Here is a 25,283-nt window from a genome sequence, read left to right as displayed (position 1 = left end):
TTCACTAATACTTCGATATAAAGTTTTGTATAGAATGTTAAAAGAATTATAAAAGTATGATAGAATCATGAATGATATTTTTTCCGTAGTATATTTTGTAGTGACTCTAGAAGTAATTATTTATATGCATTATGATTTAGCTAAAATTTACACTTTGTTAAGACAAGCAAAAGTAATTATTTTATAAATTTCAAAATAAATGAAATGAAAAATTATATATGGATAAACATGTAAATAAATAGTTCAACTTATTGATCAAATTTTCTTTTCGTTACAAAAATAAGGAGCATAAGTTTAGCGGTATAAAAACTATTTTTAGAAGATAAAAGACTATTAAGCGATTTAAAATTATAAAAGATATAAAACTTAAGTACTAATAATAAACTAAATTAAAACTTGAATTCTCAAATATATAGTCATTAGGATGTCACTATAAAAAATATATATAATATTTTAAGTACTCAACCATTCTAAAAAGTTATTTAGTGAATTTAACGAGTTATTATGACCGCGCGAAGTGCGGCTAAGTTCACTAGTAGTCCAATACTCACCAAAACGGTATGTTACGTTTAACCATTTATGAGACATATAATTTAAACTGCTTTTTTTTAAAAAAAAATAGTTCAATACTCACCAAAACGATATGTTATGTTTAATCATTTATAAATAGTATAATTTTTCACTGAAGTAGGTTTGGATGAACCTCTTGCCCTATGCTGGCTCCGCCCTTTTAGACGGATGAGTCTTAGTCTTATGACTTACATGGTAATTTACGTAAGACACACTCAATGTTATTTGTATTATATTGTGTAAATCGTGTGTATTTACTTGTTCAATTTTATTGGAGGATGTACTTTGAGTGTTATTAGTGCTTATGCTCCTCAAGTGGGCTTGGACGAGGAGGCCAAAAAGCGCTTTTATGAGGATTTGGATGAGGTAGTTAGAGGTATACCGAATACCGAGAAGATTGTCATTGGTGCAGATTTTAATGGCCACATCGGGGTAACTTCTAGTGGATTTGATGATGTTCATGGAGGATTTGGTTTTGGGGAGAGAAATGGAGGTGGAACTTCGCTTCTAGACTTTGCTAAGGCTTTTGAGTTGGTGATTGCTAACTCATGCTTTCCGAAGAAGGAGAACCACTTGGTTACCTTTCGTAGCCCGGTAGCTAAGACCCAGATAGATTACTTACTCCTTAGGAGGGGTGATAGAGGTCTATTTAAGGACTGCAAGGTTATCCCAAGTGAAAACCTCACTACCCAACACAAGCTTTTGGTGTTGGACCTGAAGATTAAGAGGGATAGGAGGAAGAAGATGATATCTGACCGACCGAGGATTAAATGGGGTGGGTTGACCCCTGCCCTTTCTCGGGAGATGGGTGAGGAGCTGATGGGGATGGGGGCGTGGAGTGGTAGCGGGGATGCGGACAACATGTGGAATAAAGCAGCTAGTTGCATTAGGGAAGTTGCTTCTAAGATGCTAGGGGTGTCTAGGGGTAAATTTGGAGGACATAAAGGAGATTGGTGGTGGAATGGGGAAGTCCAAGGTAAAGTGGAAGCGAAGAAGGCTGCATACACAAAATTGGCGGAGTGCGTAGACGAGGAAGAGAAGCGGACGCTTAAGAAAGTCTATAAGACGACAAAGACAGAAGCTAAGTTAGCTGTTTCGAAGGCGAAGACGGCAGCTTTCGAACGCTTGTATGTCGAGTTGGGGGACAAAGGTGGGGATAAGAAGTTGTATAGGCTCGCAAAAGCAAGAGAGAGGAAGGCGCGCGACTTGGACCAAGTGAAGTGTATCAAAGATGAGGAAGGCAAAATACTGGTGGAAGAGACCTCTATCAAGCAAAGGTGGCGAAGCTACTTTCACAAACTTTTAAATGAAAAAGGGGAAGCGGACATTGTGTTGGGTGATTTGGCACACTCTGAAAGACTTCGGGATTTTGGATACTGTAGGTGCGTTAGGTCCGAGGAGGTTATACGGGCTATTAGTAGGATGAGCAGGGGAAGAGCGACCGGACCCGATGAGATTCCGGTAGAATTTTGGAAGAACATGGACAAGGCAGGCATAGAGTGGTTAACTGGGCTGTTTAATGTTATTTTTAAGACAGCGAAAATGCCTGATGAATGGAGGTGGAGTACAATGGTTCCGTTGTATAAAAACAAGGGTGATATCCAAAACTGTAACAATTACAGGGGTATCAAATTGTTGAGCCATACTATGAAGATTTGGGAGAGAGTGGTGGAGATGAGAGTGAGAAAAGGGGTGTCCATCTCCGAGAACCAGTTTGGATTCATGCCGGGACGTTCGACTACCGAAGCCATTCATCTTATGCGTAGACTGGTAGAAAAATATAGAGAAAGGAAGAGAGACCTTCATATGGTGTTCATTGACCTTGAAAAGGCCTACGACAAAGTACCGAGGAATGTCCTCTGGAGGTGCTTGGAGTCTAAAGGAGTCCCGATGATTTATATTAGGGCGATAAAGGACATGTACGATGGAGCCAAGACTCGGGTTAGAACAGTTGGAGGAGACTCAGAACATTTCCCAGTTGAGATGGGGCTGCACCAGGGATCAGTCCTAAGCCCTTTCCTATTTGCTTTGGTGATGGACGAGTTGACGCGGTCCATTCAGGAGACGGTCCCGTGGTGTATGTTATTTGCGGATGACATAGTACTGATTGATGAGACGCGGGACAGAGTTAATGCGCGGTTGGAGGTGTGGAGACAAACGCTGGAGTCCAAAGGGTTTAGGTTGAGTAGGACCAAAACAGAATATTTGGGGTGCAAATTTAGCGATGGGTTGGATGAGACAGATGTGGAAGTGAGACTTGCCGCACAAGTCATTCCTAAGAAGGAAAGTTTTAGGTATCTTGGGGCTGTAATCCAAGGGAGTGGCGACATCGACGACGATGTCACACATCGCGTTGGGGCTGCTTGGATGAAATGGAGGCTTGCCTCTGGAGTATTGTGTGATAAGAAAATTTCACCGAAACTTAAAGGTAAGTTCTACAGAGTGGTAGTTAGACCGGCCTTGTTGTATGGAGCGGAGTGTTGGCCAGTTAAGAACGCACATGTTCATAAAATGCATGTTGCGGAGATGAGGATGTTGAGATGGATGTGTGGACACACTAGGAGCGACAAGATTAGGAATGAGGTTATCCGGGAGAAGGTGGGAGTGGCCTCTGTGGTGGACAAGCTGAGGGAAGCGAGACTGAGATGGTTTGGACATGTGAAGAGACGGAGCGCAGACGCCCCAGTGAGGAGGTGCGAGGTAATGGTGGTAGAGGGTACGCGGAGGGGTAGAGGTAGGCCCAAGAAGTATTGGGAAGAGGTGATTAGACAAGACTTGGCTATGCTTCACATTACCGAGGACATGACTCTAGATAGGAAGGAGTGGAGGTCGCGTATTAAGGTTGAAGGTTAGTAGGGTTAGCGTGTGTCTTCCCTTGTGAGGGTTTGGGTTGTTAGCGTTTGGAGTAGTCCTAACCTTATGCTGTTTACTGCGTTTCACTCCCATTATCTTTCTTGATGTTATTGTCTCATTTGTTGATTATACGCTATCTTTTGTATTGGCTGTTTTGTTTTATATATATCTCTCCTGTCACTTAGATTTGATGTTCTTGAGCTGAGGGTCTCCTGGAAACAGCCTCTCTACCTCCACGAGGTAGTGGCAAGGTCTGCATACTATTTACCCTCCCCAGACCCCACCTAGTGGGATTTCACTGAGTTGTTGTTGTTGTTAGTTAAATACTCCCTCCGTCCCTATTTACTTGTCCATATTTCCTTTTTTGGTTGTCCCTATTTAGTTGTCCATTTTGACAAATCAAGAAAGGACAACAAATTTTTTCCTATTATACCCTTATTTACACTTCTTGAAAATTGTAAAAGTGTATGTTGTTTCCCTCCAATTTATTTCACTTGAATTCAAAGAAGTGGTTGTAATTTTGAAGTGACAAGTTGTCATAAGGATAAAATTGTAACTTCACTGTGCTAATCATTGTTGCCTTAATCTGTGTGCCATTTCTAAAGTGGACAACTAAAAAGGGACGGAGGGAGTACATATTATACACATCTAAAATTGAAAGATACAAATATCAACGGTGAAGTTAAGTTAAATGACACGATACCCACTATCTAGATCAGACACCATTCACGACAAACGTCAAAGCCCGTGATTGGTTAAATAGATACGCATTTATTAATATTGGATTGCCTAATTTATTACATAAAAGTAGTGGGGACTGGGAGGATATGTTTACAAGTGGTGAAGGAAATAAATAATATGTTAACGTGATGAAATTAAAAGATGTCCATTATTGAAGATGTTGATAGAAAGGGATGTGGAAGGGCAAAAAATTATATTTTGAGCAAATAAGACAAAAAAAAAAATTATTTTATTTTATTTGCACAGAATTCAAACGAAAATATTATTTTAATTTTTATCGCCTTAAACAAATCACGTGAAAAAGCTAATATTAAAGTCTGGAAAAAAAAAAAGAGGTCATTTTTCTCGAAACATACTATGTCACTACCTACAACAAAATTTGGGTGCATGACAGCCGCATGCAGCTTCCTTAAGCTAATATTTCTTCCATCAAAAAGCAATAAATGAGTAGATTGAATTGAATATGAATCGATTGAACATAGATAAATTAAATAAAAGAGAATAACACATTTGATCTTTTAAACTTGATAAAAAAATAATTTACCGCTGAATATATATAGCTATCCATTTCATTCATAGTCAGATTAAAACGGTAGCTAAAATTCAATATAAACTTAAACTTAAAAAAAGTAACAACTAAATAATAAATAGATAAATAAATACTATTAATGATATGAATATTTGTATCATCCATCAGAATATCTATCTTTTAATGTTTGTTCTATTATAATTAATATATATCTAACACGTATTTAATTGAATGCTTATTTACCTTTTTAAACCCATTTTGTCAGCCTTATCTTTTTAACTTTGTTTTCTCTAAAAAGAACAAAATAAAGAGAGAAAGATAAGAACGTAATGTTACGTCGATATAGAGATTGTTATTGGCTTTGTGCTTTAAAAATTGGAAAATTACGTAATTACATGATTTCTTTTTAGTTTTTTTTAAAAAAAATTTTTTGGGTAAGATCCACCGAAGTGGGTAGCCTTAACCGGATGTGTCTGATAACAAAAAATTATATTTTTCCTTCTCTCTTTTAACATTCGGATACATTACTCCACTTCTATATACATTACAACTTTGGTTTTGTACAACATATTTTACACAAATGTTATTGTCGATACATAACTCCAATATTTTAAACCTAAATCAGTATGCATTTGATTTATAGTTATGTATCTGATACATAACTTATATATCGTTTGCTATATTGTATCGAGCAAATCAATAGTGTATCTGCGAGTTCTGAAAAATTCAAGATTATTGTAATTTGAGAAACTTTCGAAATAAGATGTAATTAACACCCAAATTGTTAGGGTTTCTGTACTTTATACCTAATAATAATTTCAAACATGACTTGGCTTGTTTCAATTTTGAATAATCTCTTTTTCTTTTCACCAACAAAAGTTAGAAATCAAATTAAAAACAGAAGTTTTTGTTTGAATATTCCAAATATGTATGAAGAAGTTGTCACCAAGCTAAGATTGCTAAGTGCGCACCAGCGTCAATTATGCATGTTATGTACGTTTGAATATAATTTTTTTTTATCTAATCATGACTAAATTAACATATGTTTTTACTTTATTAAATCACTTGATCATGATGAGTTGTAATATCGTCTATATATTATTTACTTAAATTCAATTAGTTTTCAAATGATGGTTGGTTTTCAATCAACAACCGTAAAAGTGGCTATTTGTTAAAATTATCCAAACTGCGTAAAGCCCGGAAACTAAGAGCATTATAATGGTGGATAAGCCCAAATAGTTAAGAGTGTGGATGAACACAATTTTAAACCAACAAACTATTTTTCTTCAATGTTTTTACAATTATGATTGCTTTAGGTTGGACTCAAAATTTACCTTTTAACACACTTAATTTCAACATACTCCGTTCAAAATTTTATGAGTTACACTTATATAAACAAAATTTGTTATTAATAGGCCAACAAAACACACTCTTAGTATTGGCACAAGAAGATAGTTTCTTCACGAAAAGTATTTTTCAATAGAATAACTTTCGTCATATCGAGCACTTGTTAGTGACATTGAATAAGTACTCAAATTATAACAATCCGTCATTACAAAACCATAATACTCCATCACCTATCAAATCGGTTGGGTCAAAACGGGTTAGGTAATAGGTTATATAACGGGTCAAACCCAATCCAACTTAATTTTTACCAAACTTAATTATTTTATTTGTTTATTTAAAACTATTTTAGTACATAGTAAAATTATTGTTTTTTATTACAGTTATATATATATGACATCAAATTGAAAAATAAAATTAAAAATTTTTTGACTAGATTTCTCATGAGCCAATTTGGTTTACATATCAACTCAATTTTTAATGGATTGAAATGAATTGAGCTAATGAACGGATGAGTTAATAACCCACCCAAACTTAGCGGAACGAGCAGGTTGGGTTTGATTTGCCACCCCTACCTATCGGCTAAATATACCGTATCAATACATTACTTAGACATGCGGCCATTTTAAAAAATAAAAGATTTTTTTATCACCTGTAAAATATTAGGCAATATTTGAAGGTAATATAGTTTCAAAATAAATACAATATATTTCATACATATAAAAAATCAACACATTTGTTAAATGAAGATTAAATATGCTTATCTAAATATCATATGAAACAAAACAAGAATTTACTAATAATTATCGTTATATTATATTTAGTGGCAATAATAACTATGAGAATTAATATAATCAACATTATATATATACCGCTAAAAGTTTTAGTGATTCTGAATATAAAGATATCAACTCAATTACTACTAAATATTTTTACGATAATAAATATTGCCGTTAAAAAAATAATCTATTACCACCAGTGGCAGAGCCATGATTTTCAATAAGAGGGTTCAAAATCTATAGAAATAGACACAAAAAGTAGCCGAAGGGGGTTCGACATCTACTATATATACATAAAACATTATTTTAACCATGTATAATTAATATAATTTTCCGCCGAATCGTACAAGGTGACTCTGCCCCTGATTACCACTGTATATTTCTTTTGTCAGAATATTAATTAATAATTGAGTTGAGCGATCCTTTTTCCACCAGAGATAATGACATGAATTTATGCCTAATTCACATAAAAATGAAAATTCAATATTAAATGGACAAATAAAACCTACTCTTTCTCTCTCTGCACCATATGTATACTTTAGAGTTTAAATCTATCAACTATAAAAGTAGGGTGACAAATAAATGAATTGAGTCAAATTTAATGGGTTAAAACGAATTAAATTAGATTACTGAATGAATTATAATTTAACCTATTTTGTAATTGTGCAGTCACAAAAATATTTCAATGAAAATGATCATATATATATATATATATATATATATAATGTATCGATGTTGTATAAATCGTTATGTAATATATTGATAGTAGTAAATTTAGCCGCGCCACGCGCGGTGTATAAAAGTTTTAATTTTTTTTTTAATTTTCAAATTCAAATAGATTAAATAACAAAATTTAACATTTAGATTTGTAATTTTAACTTGATTCATGAATTGATTTATCAAAACAAAATTCTTAAATTAACACTGTCTAATACCTGTACATTTTTTTTGGTTGAATAGTACCTATTCTTTTATGTTAGTTATAATATAATATAATAATTAAGAATTTATGACTTTATTATCCATTTGAATGAGTTCTCAAAATTAAATATGATCAGCTTTGATATTTTGTAAAAAATTTAAAGTGTGACTTTTAGTCTTTTTTTTTTTAAAAAAAAAATGTCAAAAAAAATTAAAATAATAACACATCCAAACACACTCTTAGAAATATGAAAAACTATTTGTAATAAATAAGCTACCTATAATTTAAAGACTTAAAAGAGTACTTCAATTGTATATTAAAATTTAAAGTTTTTTCTCATATGTACGTTCTTTGGAAAAGAAATGGGTGATACATGATTTTGGGTCTGTAAAATAATTTTTGGTACTATAGAAATAAAAAAAATATATATATTGTGGTTAAAATACATGATAAAATACGTAATAAATGAGCAATTATAAAAGAATGATAAAAAGCTTTATGTCATAAAGATCAAAAAAGTTCTTATAATATCTAGTAAAAGCTTATAATTAAACTCTTGGGTTTTCTTAAAATAAGGTAAATATAAAAAAAAAATGTTCACAAATAATAGGAATATTTATAATTATTAATGATAAATAATATTTTCATATAATTAAAGTGTAAGAGAAAAAGTTAAGTAAATATTTAGAATAATTATAATGGAGGATGAATGACGTTTCTTTAAATTTATTCCAACACTATTTTTCGATTCTCCCATTTCTCTTATATTCTTTTTCATTTTTTTCATCTTTGCTTATTTAATTCCACTAAGAAAACTGTTGCAATTAGCATCGTATATCAAAAGAATCAAGTTAGTTTGTCTTTAACTTTTTTACTAATTTATATATATTTTTTAAAACAGTAACAATTGGCATCGTATCTAACATAATCAAGATAGCTTGTCTTTAGCTTTTTACTAATTTATGCAAAATATCAAAAATGAATTCTCTTAATTAATTTTTCTTATATTTTTCATTATTCATATTTTATTGAAAATTTAAAAATAACTTCATAATAATTTTGATTATCTTCCACCGCTAAGTGTATCCACAAACACATTTTAATGTTTTCCAAGAATTATTTTTTATGCTAACTTTTATTAATGATCTTGCTCTTACAATTTCATAAAAAAAATCCAAATCAATTTTGCTCTTTTATATATCTCATTTTGTATCCTCCTTATTAGAAATAAAAATAATTACACACAGTAGTCTTTGTCGATAGCTTATGCACTACAAAATTAAAGTAGAGGACAATTAAGCTTAAAACAAATATATTTGGATAGAAATGTTATTTTTATGTGATTTTAAGATGTCACAAGCTTGAACATTAAGTAATTGGAGGTTATGAAGGTATAAAGTTGGAAGTTATGGATATCACTAATAAGTACTCCCTAAATTCCATGTTAATTAAATTTTTGAGGTGTTTCACACTCTTTAAGAAAAGTAGATTAAGACATAAATTGAACATAGTTTTTCATTTTTACCCTTATTAATTATTGTCAAATTTATTGAAGTCATCACCTTGAAAATCCAAATGAAGGGTAAAATTGGAAGAATATTTTAAAAATAGTCTTGAAGATTGAACAATTAAGTTAATTTGAAAAATAAAAAATACCTCAAAAATTTAATTAATATGTAATGGAGGGAGTACTAATTAAGTATAGAGGTTATGAAAGATGAAGGGTGTGAGTTTAGGATAAAAATTAAATATAAATAAATAGATAAAAATAAGAGAAAAAGTAAAAGAAAATACATATTTTTTTTTAATAAAAAAAGTATGTTTAAGAAAAATCCTCCACCATTTTTATGGTTTAATTTTATTATATGACATATTTTCTGTTTATCTATTTTAGAAATTTCAAATTAATTAAATGTCTCTAAATATGCTTCTACTAATAAACATTATTTTTAATAATTACTATTATTTTGAAAAATATATTTGCATTACCTTATATATATATAATATTACTTTTTCTCTTATTTTATATTATAGGAGAGAAATTTATTAAGGGAAAAATTAATTAAAAACAAATTAAAAAGGGGCAGAGAATCAAAATTTAATCAAAGGAATAGAAAAAATTTAAATTTTGTCAAAAAAAGCAATGTTGCCGATGTTATAAAATAAAATTAAAAAAAATAGTTGATTTTTTGTTAATTGAATTCTCAAAATTGTGAAACAACTTTTTGACTTATAAATAATTTTTATATCTAAAGAGTATAATTAAGAATGTAGGGTTAAAATTATGTATTTTTACCATATCATTGTTATGTGATTGTGACATATGAAATTTTAAGAGGAATCAGTTTATTTGATTCTTAGCTATATAAGAAAATAATTAGTTTAATGATATTTTTTTCAAAAATTAATATATAATATTGTGTTGGTTCTTAAGGGCTCATATTGTTAATGAATTATTTTTTAATTGAATTGTATGATTTTTCATATTTCAATTGAGGATTCTTTTCATTATCTCTCTCTCTATATATATATTGTGTGCAATATTTAGTATTTTATTATACTTTATATTGAGATTTGACTTTTTTTTTGTTACTTATCTCTATTATATATTTGTATAACAATTTATATATATATATATATATATGCAGGATTAGAATGGAACCTAGAACAATTCAATAAAAAGAAAGTACTCATACCAGAATCTCATCTAATGTATACTAATACAAAAGGAGAAACATCTACAAGATTCACAAATTATAATTATTCTAATCAAACAAACTTAGAAGAAGAGTTAGAATTAGAAGAAGAAAAAGAGTTTATGAATATAGAAATAATACAAGAAGGATATGAAGTAGATGAAACTTTGCAAGAAGCCGAAAGAAGATATAATAACAATACCAATATAACTTTTAAATGTAAAGGATGTAAGACAGGAAATATGGGTATATTAGAGGTAGACAAACATTTTAAAACATGCGAATTTAGAACTGATAATATAGGATACAGAAAAGAATATAATAACCAAGAAAAAATAGAAAACCTTGAAGCAATACTAGAAAATCTGTATGAAAGTGAAGATGAAATAGAAAGAAATTCTATAATAAGTCAAAAAGAGCTTATGAAATCTACTAGTTCAAGTGCTAGTCCGTTCCAACGAACTGCTCAACAACATACAATAGAAACAAGTATAGGAAATGTACCAAGAAGACGAGTCTATAGGGTAAACCCAGATACAGTAACTGAAAACGTAAGGCCAATGGGTAGAAGGATGCCTATAGAAGAACCTATTAGGTTACAAGAAGGAGGAAGTAAAGGAAAAATATTAAACATAGCAGCACATGACCCTCAAATGTGGAATGCAGTAATAGATTTATGGAAAGGAATAGTAGTAGCAGACTATACAAAAACATACCAAGATGCAGACGCAGAAACAATGTATAAATATATGGAAACTTTTTTAGGAGAATCTGCAAAGGCCTTATGGGAAGCATATAAATCTAATTTCCCACAAGAATTCCAAGCTTTAGTAAACCTGGGAGCAAACCCTTATAATTTTACAAATAAAATACACAGTTTAATTACAGGAGAAGACCCTAATAGTGGCTTAGTAGTCTTACAAAGAAATGCTTTAATACACCTAGAACAGTTAAGTATTACAAGTTGGTTTCACATAAAAAAACTTTCTTAAAGATTATTATTATTACTGTACAATTAGTGGAAATTCTTTTGATGAAGAATTAGGAAAAAAGTTATTTAATAAACTATCAGGAGCCTTAGGCAGAGAAATAAAAAAAAGATAGTATAAAATAGAAGGAGTAATACAAAATCCAAATGGTAAATGGTCTATAGGACACAAAGTACAACATATAATGGAAGTTTTAACAGAAAAATGCACAAATATACAAATACAGAAACAACTAAAACAGAATGAAATGAGTTTCTGTAAAAATGTCATGTATACAACCCAAAGTTATGATAAAGGACAAAGTAAACCTAAGAAAAGATACAAGAAATATAAACCCTACTATAATCAGCAGAATAATAAAAAATACTATTTAAGAAAATCTTCAGCAAGGAAGGCTTATTTAAATAAAGATAGACATGTTCGAAAATATAGAAATGATAGAAATTATAAGAATAAGCTAGAATGCTTCACTTGTGGAAGCATAGAACATTTAGCAAATGTATGCCCTAAAAGAAATAATAGTAGAACTAGAAATTATCAATTAATAGAAGATTTTCAAGAAACTTTAATTAATGTAGATGAATACATGTCAGACAATGAAAGCATATATTCTATAGTAAGTGTAGAAATAGAAGAAACAACACGATCTGATGATTCAGATTCAGCTAATGAAGAATTAATAAATGAAATAGGATTAGAATTTAAAAATACAGACTTAGAAGAATTACAAATAAATACAATGATGAATGTTTTACAAGAATGTACCCATGAATTTGAAAGGAATAAAGGAATAGATAGTAACCAATGTATTCTATGTAAATGGTATCCAAGTAGAGAAAAAAGGGCAAAATGTAAGTTTTGCTATGCTGAAGGATATATCACCTGCATAGAAAACATGTTAAAAATAAAAATAAAAGGACGTGAAAAGATGGATATAAACAATGATACAATAAATTTACGACTAATAACATTAGAAAATAGAATAAACGAACTAGAGCAAAAGGTAATGTCGTTAGAAAAAGGAAAACAAAAACTTGAAGAAAATACAGAAGAAAGGGGGATGTACAACACATCTACCTAAGAAGCAGAATTAATGAATATAGAAACTAGAGAAAACCATTATGAGAATTTCATACGTAATGAAGATAAAAAATTCACTACTATTAAAGTCCTAGCCAGACTTAAAATACAAGATATTGAGCTAGAAACTTTAGCATTAGTAGAAACAGGATGTACAGGTAGTATAATAAATAAAAAAATTTTACCCCCAAAATTAATCAGGACATTAGACAAGCCAATTGCAGCAATGCAAATGGATGGAACATACAATACCTACCAACATTATATTGGAAAGACTCAGGTAAGTTTTATAAATACATGTAATGAATTTTATAAACCAATGTATACACTTGACAGGATATGGGTAAGAGATCTAAACATAAATGTAGATTTTGTATTAGGATTAAAATTTATGATACAAAATAACGGGGGAACATTAATTACAAGAGATGGGGTAATATTCTTTAAACATCTTACTTATACACCGGTACAAACTATTAAATTTGAAACAAAAGGAAGACAAGCTGATATATCTCCAAGCACTTCTGAAAATGATAGTTCACAGATATGTTATAAAAACTGCAAAGATAAAAGCCAATGTTGTAAAGATTTAGGCCAAACGGAACAATACGAGGAAGAAGAAGAATATGATATAAGAGAAAAAGATTATACTCTAATAGAAGTAGAAAATGAATTCTATAATTTCCAAACAGGAATCAACAGGATAGGTACAATTAGAAGTCCTAAGGACTTAGAAAACATAGTAAGAATATTAGACGAAATGAAAATAATAGGAGAAAAGCCTTTAAAATACTGGGAAAATAATAAAGTAGTATGTAAATTAAATATCATAAACCCTGAATACATAATAAAAACAGCCGCCATTGAAGCAACTAATCAAGACTTGGAAGACTTTAGTGTACAAATAAAAGAATTACTAAATTTAGGAGTAATAAGAAGATCTACATCAAAACATAGATCAGCAGCATTTATGGTTAGAAATCATAGTGAGATAGTGCGAGGTAAAGCAAGAATGGTAATTAATTACAAAAGACTTAATGATAGTACAAGAACTGATGCATATAAATTACCTAATAAAAATGAATTAATCAATCGAATCCAAGGAAAAGAATATTTAGTAAATTCAATTGTAAGTCAGGATATTGGCAGGTAAAAATGCATGAAGAAAGTACAGAATGGACAACATTCACATGCCCGGAAGGACATTTTGAATGTTTAGCCATGCCATTTGGACTAAAAACTGCCCCTCCAATATTTCAAAGAAAAATGGACACTATATTTGGTGAATATAAAAGGTTTGTCTTAGTATATGTAGATGATATCTTAATATTTAGTAAAGATATTAAAGAACACTTAGGACATCTACAGACAGTGTTTAGATTATTTGTGAAAAATGGAATATTAGTAAGTAAAAAGAAAATGGAATTATGTAAGAACCATATAAATTTTCTAGGAGTAACATTAGGAGAAGGTAAAATTAAATTACAACTACATATAGCAACAAAAGTATTAGATATGCCGGATAAATTAGACAATACAAAAGATTTACAAAAATTTTTAGGACTAGTAAATTATGCTAGGAATTTTATTAAAGATTTAGGAAAACTAGCAGGACTACTATACTCTAAAACTGGTAGCAAAGGGCAAAAACATTTCAATATAGAAGACATTAAATTAGTCCAACAAATTTAAGAAAAAGTTAAAAATATTCCTGAATTAAGTATACCACTAGAAACTGATTATTTAATAATTGAAACCGACGGTAGTTTCCAAGGATGGGGAGCTGTGTTAAAAGCTAGACCCAATAAATACAACGACAAGATAGAAGAAAAAATTTGTGCGTATCAAAGTGGAAAATATAAAGAGAAAGGAAGTATGAGCAATATAGATGCCGAAGTTTTAGCAATAATATATGGTCTTAATAGTTTTAAGTTATATATTTTAAATAAAAATGAGATATTAGTATGAACTGACTGTGAAGCCATAGTTAAATTTCATAAAAAATAAATCAAAAAGCTAGTAGCAAGAGAAGATGGCTAAATTTTATGGATACTATATCCATTTATCCAAATGTTATTTTTGAATATATAAAAGGAAAGGATAACAGTTTAGCAGATCAATTAAGTAGACTAAATATTAAAATAACTTAACCGTATATTTGTTTCAGCATGAGACCAACTAGTTCAACAGACAAAGACAAAGAAGTAGCCTCAGCATCAGACTCATATGCTCAGACTGTATTAAGTAATATGAAGTTTAGACCTCAGACACCATCAATAGAGGTGATGGATCGTATGTACTTCGGTAAGCATAATTTAAAATGTTATCCGAATTCGAATTTATCTTTTAGACATTTGCCAGAATGTGTGTTAGACAAACCTCAGAAATGCTTAGCAGACAATTTATGGATGACATATAATAAGAAAGACAATAAATATTTTATAGCTTCATTAAATGTTTTATGTCAATATTTTACAGACAAAAGTAGAGAGAATAAATTTAAATATTATATGGTAATACATGGTAAGACTAACGATATTTTTCAAACATGGACAGAAGTAGTAGAGTCTATAAATGGAGTTAAAACTCCTCTTTTTAAAGGTTTTAATGATTTTACTGAAGCACTAGATTATGCGAGAGGGATACTTGGTCCAAACTATTATATCTCTCCAGCCCTCAGACAAAATCCCCAAAAGACCCCTCAATACAATATCCAAAAAGACACAGATAAAATAATCTTTTGTGACCATTGTTCTTCAATGACCGAGGCCTTCAAAAGATTAAATGCAAAGGTGGAAGCATTACTCCAAGAGAACACTAAACTAATGGAGCAGATAAAATCACTCAAAGGTAAAGACTCCATTCAAAGGAGTGATACCAATACATAGACCGCAGAAAAGAGTTTTCCATCTCTTGAAAAAATGGATCAGCAGGGTGTGCATTCCCCAACGAATGCAAAAAGATCCACTGTATCGGATAATAAAAATACAGCTAGTCCGGTTCAAACGGTAGCCGGTAAAGACATATCAAACCCGTTTATGGCTGTCACTTTGCCAAAAAGTGAAGGTGAAGGTTCTTCATCCAGGCGAAGGTTACCTAGATCATTAATTCAGGTAGAGACAACAACAAAGAAGACTATGCTCCATAAAAAGAAAAAGAATGATAAAATAAAGAGCATAATAAAAAAGACTTTAGAACTGTTTTTTCAACAGGGACAAGATAAACATGTAATTACTCCACCAAATCCAGATCCAAACGGAGATAGACTAGTACCAGATACAGAACGAAACAATACTAGTCCAAGAAATAATAATAATAATAACATAACCAGATCCAATAGTTCAGGAGAAGAAGACTATCGAGAACATTCCTATTATCAAGATGCTCAAAATCCCAATGCAGATGATGATTCAGGAATGAGTTTTGATTCCGAAGCCCTTCACAACCTTGATACATGAAGACAAACTGAAGAAAGAAGAAGAAGAACAAGACAAAACAAGACAATAATTTAAAGTAGGGATAAAAGTGTGCCATGTGGGTATGCCCACATTTGTCGTGTGAGTGCTTACTTTATCACTATCCTCTAAGGAGGAAAAAACTGATAAGCACGCGTCTTATTTTGTGTAAAAGTTTTGAGAAGTGAGAATAATGCATGTGCGATGGGGCCTAAATGTGTACCCGACATGAATTATTTGAGCTAATCTTGTAAAAACGTTGGCCAATTTTTAGCCGTTACTTTTTATTCCATTATCTTAGTGTGTCGGCCACGTTTGGCCATTAGGATTCTTCCACGCTCTATGCTAAGTCCCCCTCAACCTCTATATAAAGACACTCCTCCACACTTAAGAGAACAAGAAAAAGGAACCAGAAAGAGAAAGACACAACATATTCCCCTTCCCAATATTCATAAAAATGATCTCCACTACTCAATCCAAAAATTCCTAAAAATCCCTTTTGTAAAATTCAGCTTGTAAAAAGGTTTGTTTTAGGTGTGTAAGAGTCAGTCGGGGTTCCCGAAAGGGAAACCTCTCTCTGTCTAAGTCATGTAAGTCTCTTATGTTTCCTGTAATTTTCCCTAAAAATATATGTAAAGTATGTATATTTTAAATCATGTTTGCTTTAATATGTAAATATGTTTGTAGTATAACACTACCCTTAGTATATGGTTAGACTTTTAACTTCTTAATAACAATGATGGATTAACCTGTAAATTCATAGGATGTTTCTAAGGCATTAAAAAAGTCCGCAAAAATTACAGGACGTCTTGTTGGCCATCTCCGGGGTGGGGTTAATGAAGAAGTTTTTAAGAATACATGTTAAAAGGAAGAGATGAACGGGGTAGCAACATAAAAAAAAAAAAAGATGGGAAAAACAGGATATATATGAGATAAACATGACCAGACACGAGTAAGAGGTAGTATTGAGTAGGATTTACAAAAATTTGAATTTCTTCTATTCTGCTGTATTTGCCGATTTATGTTATTCCGCTGTATTAGTTCTGTGAAGTATTAGTTCTGTGTTTTCTGTTATCTAAACTCTATTGTAGTTTCTGTAATTGGTTGGTATATTGTATTTTCTGTATTATATTTTCTGTATTTCTGTATTTTCTGTATTTTTTGTATTGTTTGGTGTATTTTCTGTATTTCTGTATTTTCTGTATTTTTTGTATTGTTTGGTATCTGTATTTCTGTATTTTCTGTATTTCTGTATTGTTTGGTATATATATATATATATATATGTAATAGAATAGTTTGCAAGTCATTTCAAATAGTTTGTCACTTGTTATAATACAGAAATACAGAAAATATATATACAGAAAAAATATATATATATATATTGTGTGCAATATTTAGTATTTTATTATACTTTATATTGAGATTTGACATTTTATTTTATTTTTGTTACTTATCTCTATTATATATTTGTATAACAATTTTATAGCTAGTGGCAGGAAGAGATCGTTAAACGAAATTGAATTTCAGATCAGTAAAAATAAAATATACTGGCGATTTTCCAATTAACTAAGTTGATAATGAACCAATCATCTCTTGTTGCATTGGAGATTTGGCTGGAGAACTATAAACAATCCTTACAATATATAACAACAATATCTCATAATGTTGCATTTTCTTGATTATATAACTAATCAAGCAAAAATATTAAAGAATATTTAGTTATGATTTAAAGTGGAAAGAAGGATCATGTTCTCAACATAACATAATTCAATACTCCAAAATCTACAAAGGGAAGAAGAGAGTAAAAATAATCAGAGTCTTTAGAAACTACAACAATAAGCAAAGAAAAAATCTCAAGAAACTACAAAGAGAAGCAAAAGAAAAAAACAAATTATTTTTTCTTTAAAAAATTCATGATTTGTGTCATCAAGAATCCAAAAATATAATATGAAATGTATAATTACAATAGAAAAAAAAGTGATAACTATAAGTATTAGACATGTCAAATCATTTTACCATGTAAAATCAAACTATTTAAAAATATCTAACATTCTTCATTATACATCTCTTCTGCAATATCAAATCAAAGAAGACAAAAAATTAACCAATCAAAGAGACAGAAGATGAAGAAGAAGAACAATGAAAATAAAATAATCATCATACATGTCTCAAAGTAGGTTTTTATAAGTGTAATATTTAGGAGCTATAAATTTGTATATTAAATAATTTGAAGGTTATGAATATGAAAGGTCAGGAGTTATATATATATATATATATATATATTACTAAATTAATTAATATTTAAATTTATGTAATTGAAGAAATATGAATTAAGGAGATGGTTTTATAAAATAAAATAATTGAAGAAAATTAGAAAAAATGTCAAAAAAATCACAAAAAAAATAAATAGGATCCTTGGCCATTGAAAGGTGCCACATCACTTCTTTTTTATCTAGCTTTATATATATATATATATATATATATATGATTGTACAAATAATGTATAACTTAGTATATATGACTTTTTTCATCATTTATTTATAATCAGAAGTACATCATTTATTATAATCAGAATAAAGTAAACATCACTTTTTTGATATGCTTGAAAATGATCCATACTAGTGTGAATTCTCTTTTAATACGGCACCTTAGTGCTTGTCCACTTTTTCATGATTGACAAAAAAAAAAAAAAACTTCCAAATATAGTTTTAAAAAAGGAAGAAAATAGGGTAATCCAATTAAATTTCATAAGTCATAATAATAACAATTATAAGCATCATTGGCTTCATTTTTAATTTTGACATAAAGTAGATTTAGCTTTAAACGCTTTTAGCTTTCATTAAATTCAAGAATCAATTAATTAACAATGCTTTTTTGCTTATCAATTTTGAATTCACAAGTATAGTTTGAAATACTTTTACTCCCTCTATTTCTATTTACATGTCGTCGACGTTCTTAATGAAAATAGATGTTTCTTAATATTTGTCATTTAATTAAGCCAATGCATAAATGACATTATTCTTCCTATTTTACTATTGAAAGTTATTAGCCTTGAAAATATGCATTTCACCAATATAAAAAAAACTAAGTAAATAATTCATGTATATTGGTCAAATTAATTAATCAAAATAAATGTATTCATGTTCATTGATTGAAAACTTAACTTTAAGATAACACTAAACAAGGATATAATGATAAACTTACCCAAATTTGAAGGACCGTGAAATCTAGAATAATGATAACTAAATTGGAATGGAGAAAGTATTAAAGAGGCAAAGTCACATGATCATATGATGTTAAATTGCCTTATTACTAGGATACTCTACTTTTCTTCCTTTACAATGTTAATGGTATTTGCAACAAATTTTAAAGCGATTGAAAATAAATTACAATCACAAATAAAATAAGAAGAAATATAATGTATTGATTAAAATATGTGATTACAGTTCTATTCCTCTCTTATTTTTTTCTCATAAGATATTTATTCATGATTCAAGAGTTGTTAGTGGCGTATTTCTCGAACTAGGATTATTTGAATTTGATCTCCTTATGAATATTCCATGAATTTGCAGAATATTCGAGATGCCTCTTAAAGGGAATATAGTACGCTTTATATAGACACGAACTAGAGTTTAAAGTTGAGTAGCCTCCAAAATTCCTAATTGAAATTGAATACACCTTGTAGAATCCCAACTCAAATTGAACGTCTTGTAGAGTCTCACAAATTTTTAATGTCTACAAGTGGCTTGTGCAATAATTAGTCCCTCTAATCTAAAATAATCATCATCTTGTTGGACTTCCAAATCTTATTGACATCCTCGTGGATTTAACTTATAGATGGATAGAATGTCATCACTTTTACTTAATAGTCAAGTTCGAGTTAGCTAAATTTAGTATGCATACAAGCATTTTTATTTTATGTTCTTAATAACAAGCGTTTTCCCCTAGTTTAATAGATCTTTTATTCGATGATAATATAAAGAAAAAAAAACTTAATACATAAACAGACATACTTATCGCATAAAGAATTATATTATTATTATTAATGTTCCTTTTTATGAGAAATAATTACTTATGTAATTTGATAAGTATATGTCTGTTAGTTTAAGTAAGTAATACATATAAAGTTTGTTGTGGAAATATTGTGGGTTAACTAGGACACAATTACCAATAAAGAAAATAAAGAGAAGAAAAATAATACAACGATTTAAGGAGGTTTCGGCTAGTCCTAACTTCCTTGATTAAAACATTTTCTTCGAATAATTTTCCCTCAAAAAGTCAAATACACCCTATATAAAGTCAAATTAATACGAGGAAGAGAACGAACGTCGGTCTCTTGAGCGACCGATCAAGAAATGCAAAGATATGTGAGGGATAAAAATAAATAGTGATGGGATAAAGTTTTTGTATCTTGTTTGGTTGCAATGTTTGTGATAACTTATCCACCATTTATATCATAGTGATGGGATAAGTTAACTCATATACATGGTGGGATAAGTTATCTCAGGATAGCTTGTTCCCAACCAAACGACCATGGTTAGTGATGAGGGCATGGGACAGAGAAAGTTCCTTTTTTAAAAAATGGTTTATTTTGACTTGACACAGAATTTAAGAAAATAAAGAAAAAATTTCAATTTTGTGGTAATAAATTAAAGTTATGTCAAAACCCTTTAATCTTGTGATCTTAAACATGTCACATGGAAAACTGAAATTAAAATGTTGCTGAAAAAAGGAAAGTAAATCATTCTTTTTTAAACAGACTAAAAAAAATATGTTTTTCGTTTTTAAACAGATGGAGTAGTAGCTTTCCTCTTTAGCTTATATGTATCACATTCAATAACTTCATCAAATGAGTCTCATTTCTTGCAACTAGCTCTACCTAGTGCTACTGCTATAATTAAATACATACCCCCCATAGATACCTCTCAATCACATCACAAGAAAAATATTGACATGGAAATAGAGCAAGAGGGCAACTATGATAAGCCTAAGAAACTCAAGAATTTCATGTCAATTAAGTCACTTCTTATCCTCATATATTCTATCTTCTTTTCAATTGGCCAAATATCAGGTGCAATGCTTGTAAGAATTTACTTCTAACATGGTGGGAAAAGAAAATGGTTGCAATCTTTTTTGCTAACAGCAGGATTCCCAATCTTGATTTTACCAATTTCAATTTCTTATATAAAAAAAAGAAAAATATTTACTACTACTAATAATAATATTAGAGTTTTTGTCACACCTAAATTAGCAATATTTAGTGCTATTTTAGGCATACTTCTTGGTATTTTGTAGCTACCTCTACAACTTTGGCATGTCTTATCTCCCCATTTCGATTTCTTCTCTCCTTGGTTCAACATCCCTAGCATTCACCGCGATTTTGTATTTCATGGTGAAACATAAGTTCACAGATTATTCCGTGAATGCGGTGGTGTTGATGATGTTAGGGTCGATTATATTAGGGTTACACATGAATAGAGATCGTCCGATAGGTGAATCGAATCAACGATACATGTTAGGGTTTGTGATGACACTTGTTGGTGCGGCTCTTCATGGATTTGTAAATGCACGAGTGGAGTATAGTCATGTTAAAGCTGGAGTTGTTGTCACCTTTGATCTTGTCATGCAAATGCAATTTCTTATATCAATGTTCTCAGCTTTGTTTTGTATCGTGGCAATGATTATCAACAAAGATTTCCAGGTAACCGTCTCTTTTTAAAGTTTAAGCAGTTAGAAAAAGAATTACTTTTAGGCATGTAGATAGCCATATATAGTAACATATCCATTTTATTTTAGCATTTTACTTATATAAACTAGTAAATTAGAAGTATATATAAATTTTATATTACAAGTGTAATTTAATCTACTATAACATGTTATTTATCGTGTATGGGAAGTTAAATAGTCTAGCAAAGGAAACATTATATTACAATTTTAAAAATAGTTAAAAGAATTTAAATTCATAAAAGTCGTGATAACACTATATAAAGTAATACAATTGCTTTGTTTTCCTTTATCCTTTATCTGATATAGTTTGAATTGACCACGATGACGAAACTTACCAAAGAAATGAAGATTTCTAAAAGGAAAAAAGAAGAAGAAAGAAATAGAGTTAACAATGACATGAATTCTTTCTCTTTATAAGAGTGATCACTTTAAAAAAAAAACTTCTTTTTTTGTGTGGTAAGAAAAAAAGCTTCTTTTCAAAAGATAACAAAGCAGTGTCAATGACGTGAACTTTTTTTTATTTACAGAATGAAAAAGAAATTTTAAGTAATTATTTTCAAAGATAATAAAGGGGATATGTTCAAGCATGGGCGATTTATCTTTCTTTTTAGTCCGTTTATACAAAATATCTTCTTCTCTATATTTAAGAGTAATTCTTTAATTAATTCCAATATTTTACATGACTTTTTTTAAAATCATAAGATTCAAAGGGCATTTTTGATACATTACATATGTGCATGCATCTCCAATTTAAGACCACAAAATGAAAAGATCTCTTTTTAGTTTTCTAAAACTTCATGCATAGTCAAACTACAACGCTTAAATTAACATCGAGAAAGTACTTTTTCTTTAAGAGTTTAAGATATATACGTCGTCCATGTAAAGAATATGCACACAAGACCATTGGATCCTCTTCACATGTTATAGCAGGTAACCTATTTTATTGGCATGCAAGATTACAAATCTCACATCTTAAGGATGTCTGCATAGCTATATAAATATTCTTTGAATAACCTGACAACATAAGAAAAACAATATGCAGGCCATCACTAGAGAAGCTGAAGAATTAGGATTAGGGCAAAAGAAGTACTATATGATATTAGCATTAACAGCAATATCTCTACAAGCTATGATGATTGGAAGTCTTGGGATGATTTTCTGCTCTTCAGCACTATTGTTTGGGATAGTAAATGCACTTCTTATTCCAATACAACAAATATTTGCTGTCATTTTCTTGCCTGAAAGCTTCAATTCTGATAAGTGGATGGCTTTAGCTATGTGTCTTTGGGGCTTTGCTTCTTATTTCTATGGAGAATATAAAGATAGCATGACCAACAAGGTTACAAAAAATAAACATGCTACCCTGCCAGACCAAGTTTGAATAACATTAATGTTACTTTTTTTGTATGTATTCAGTGGTGTACGCAGGATTTTATGTAAGTAATTTATTAGTATTACAACTCTGTCAGTATGGGAGTTTGGGTCGTCTTGGATTGTGGAGTTCTTTTAAGACGTCTATTTTCGATTGTAAATTGATGCATGTTTATTTTAATACTTTTTAAGCGATGGCAGCATGTTGAGTATCTATAGTGGTGGAGCCAGGAATTTTTTTAAAAAAAAATTATGCCAAGGAAATTTAGCAATTACTTATATATATTATATGCAAAAAAGATAAAATAAATCATTTTTACCCTATTTACCTGCATATATAGTACCATTTTTCAACAAAGAAGCTTCAACCCCTCTGCCCGATATGTGAATATATGTTATGAGTGTATATATATTATCGAAGGCGGAGCTACAGTATTAGATACTATACTGGCTAGTTTCATGTTTATTTCTAACTTGGTCATCAAATGTTTTATGTATTGCTTTAGTTTAAGCAACAAATTGTATTTAATGCTCTTTCGTTACGTGATTTCTTCTTCATGTAAATATATATATATAGAATCTATGAAGTACATTTTGTGCTATAATCCTTCCTATCTGATAGAAAAGGATCCCATGATCCTGAACTGATCTTACCTGGGGTTGCAAATTCCATGTTTGTCTATGAAGAGCAGATTTAATTATATTAGTGTCTATGATTAATTTCTTCTGTGTAATACTAATTGATAAGTGTATATTTTATAAATAATTATATATTATATCAATAATCCCTCCGTCTCGTATTACTTGATCACTTACTAAATCAAAATAGAATTAATTAAATTTTCTCGTTTTACCCCTATAATTATATGACTTTTGGAAGTTTAAACAAATTTTAAAGATCTAATTTTTTTTAAAAGGCTAATTAATATGAACAAAGGACAAAATAGTAAATTTGATCAATCTATTATTGATTTCTTAATCACCATGTTAAATAGAAAGCGTTCATCCAATATAAACCATATGGAGTATTATATAAATATAATGTATAACCAAATATATATGATGTATAATTAATTAATTGTGTATTGCTGATGTATATATTATATATACATCCATCCTGGGTTTTTTTAAATTTTTAATATTTATCACCATATGTTTTATTTAAAAAGATATTTAGACTGATTTAAAGAGTCGCCACTTAAACTACTTTTTCAAAAAATTAAAACAGAAATCTAATGAAAATATTCAAAGGGGTTCGAGGTTCATATTAGCATTTCGGGAAGGGTTTGAAAGCACCTGAAATGCCCGCTAATATGTGATTATCCAGTAATTAACTATTTGGTTAATAATAGGCATGCTTTGTTTGAAAAGATAACAACTTAAGAGTTGAAATTATTATTTTTTTATTTTTTTAAGGGAAATGGGGGATAGTATAAGGATATTACATAAGTACTAGATATTCTAAAGTCAAATAAAATAAAATGTACTTATTAATTTTAAAAGATATGGTTGGTTCATCTTTTGGGGAATTGAATTAAGGAAAAACCTTAGAATTACCTAGCAAATAAATAATCAAATAAATGCGAAACAAATACAAAATAAGAGGGAGAGAGGGCGTAGGCCCAAGTCTGATTTTCTGTCCACCTTGGCCAGTACTTGGCCTAATTCTATATTTTGGGCCTTTGGCCCTGTCCTAGACTAACAAAGAGGTTGATTTCCTTCTTTGTGCCCTGGCCCCATATTTTCGTCTTTGTACCTGTCCTAATAACTAACAGATAATCATAGATAAAATAAAATAAAAGGCATAGGCCTAATTACAACACAAAACAAAGCTGAAAATTCAAGGAGGGCTTTTGGCCCATTTTTTGCTTCTCATCCTTGTATTTTTGTTTTCGAACACCTGTATGTCAACTTTCAGAAATATGCTCTTCAATTCTTCAAGGCTGGATGACCCGAGAAAGGCAAGTTTGGGCCTCCATGGCCCAAAAGAAAATGCTGAAAACGGAGATAAAGCCCATGAAGACTCCGGTAAAGTTCACATGCCACAAAGTAAATGAAAGGAGTTAATATATAATTCAACTAACATAAAGGCGATAAGAACAAACTAACTTAATAAAAAATACGCATTTTTGACTGACTCAAGAAAGATGCATACTAACAAACAATCCCCCCAAAGGGAATCACACACCGGACAATAACAATTTTAAAGAAAAAAAAAATATACATA

The 25,283-nt window shown here is 30.1% G+C and overlaps 1 pseudogene; it reads left to right on the top strand.

The window, feature by feature from the left end:
• Window positions 1-20,815: 20,815 nt before the first annotated feature.
• On the top strand, window positions 20,816-23,235 carry LOC125862672 (purine permease 3-like; annotated as a pseudogene).
• The last annotated feature ends 2,048 nt before the right edge of the window (window positions 23,236-25,283 follow it).

Source organism: Solanum stenotomum, chromosome 4, assembly GCF_019186545.1.
Source record: "Solanum stenotomum isolate F172 chromosome 4, ASM1918654v1, whole genome shotgun sequence".
Classification (NCBI taxonomy): Eukaryota; Viridiplantae; Streptophyta; class Magnoliopsida; order Solanales; family Solanaceae; genus Solanum; species Solanum stenotomum.
This window is presented reverse-complemented; position numbering and strand designations above follow the sequence as displayed.